Source organism: Sinocyclocheilus anshuiensis, unplaced genomic scaffold (genome assembly GCF_001515605.1).
Source record: "Sinocyclocheilus anshuiensis isolate Anshui unplaced genomic scaffold, SAMN03320099.WGS_v1.1 scaffold1091, whole genome shotgun sequence".
Lineage (NCBI taxonomy): Eukaryota > Metazoa > Chordata > Actinopteri > Cypriniformes > Cyprinidae > Sinocyclocheilus > Sinocyclocheilus anshuiensis.
In genome coordinates this window covers 128,226-129,436 of record NW_015544196.1, presented here as the reverse complement: position 1 = coordinate 129,436, position 1,211 = coordinate 128,226, and positions in this window count along the sequence as shown.

Sequence of the window (1,211 nt, the reverse complement as noted above, 5' to 3'; positions counted from 1 at the left end):
GAGGACAAAACCAGTCATGAGGGTCAGTTTATTGAAATTGAGATGTATGCATCATCTGAACGCTGAATAAATAAGCTTTCCATTGATGTATACAATATTTGGCTGAAATACAATTATTTGAAAATCTGGAATCTGAGGGTGCATAAAAAATAAAAATATTGAGAAAATCATCTTTAAAGTTGTCCAAATTAAGTCCTTAGAAATGCATATTACTAATCAAAACGTAAGTTTTGATATGTTTACGGTAGGAAATTTACAAAGAAAAAATCTTCATGGAACATGATCTTTACTTAATATCCTAATGATTTTTGGCATAAAAGAAAAACTGATCATTTTGACCCATAATGCATTGTTGGCTTGCTACAAATATATCCATGCTATTTATGACTGGTTTTGTGGTCCAGGGTCACATATGAGTAAATCAGTTAAATACACTTTTCATCCTCTTTAGAATATTCAGTGTAGCCAAAAAGTAAAAGTGAACACTGAATATTTTAATTGAAAAAAAAAAAATCTATTCTGTGTCTCTCAATAAGTAGAATGCCAAGTTGATTCATTTAGTTTTCACAGAAAGTACAGTGTATGCTTTTTAAAGTATATTACGTTTTATATTACGTTTTTGTTTATTAATAAGGTTGTTTACTGCATTTTTAACCAAGCTTATTAAAACAACGTTATTTAGAATAGCCAGGCCTGCTGCCTACTTATATAATTTAAGCCACATAAAGATAAACTATAAACAGTCTAAGCCTAAGGCATATTCCAGTCCGCTATAAGGCAGAAATAATATGTGATATTTCAAAAACAGCAACGGTTTTCGCCACTGATCCATTGGACTCGAGAACCGCTCGGACAGATTCTGCCGTGGACGACTCGTTCAGACTGATTTGTTGTCTATTGCTACAAATATACCCCAGCGACTTAAGACTGCTTTTGTGCTCCAGGGTCACATATAGTCAGTTGCATATGTTTATTTAGAGCCTTTTTCAAGAGTACTGTCAGGTTATTTATACATAGCACAAACATTTTTGGTCCAAACAGATGCTTTTTAGTGGGATCTGGCAACACTGGTATCATATGATCTACATGGTACACCGTGTAAATACAACACATTACAACATTATTTGATGTCCAAAAAAAAAGCACTTTTTGTTAGTGGGAATACAAATAAACAGGTGCTAACTTCGTTTTTTTTTTTTTTTTAAAATATT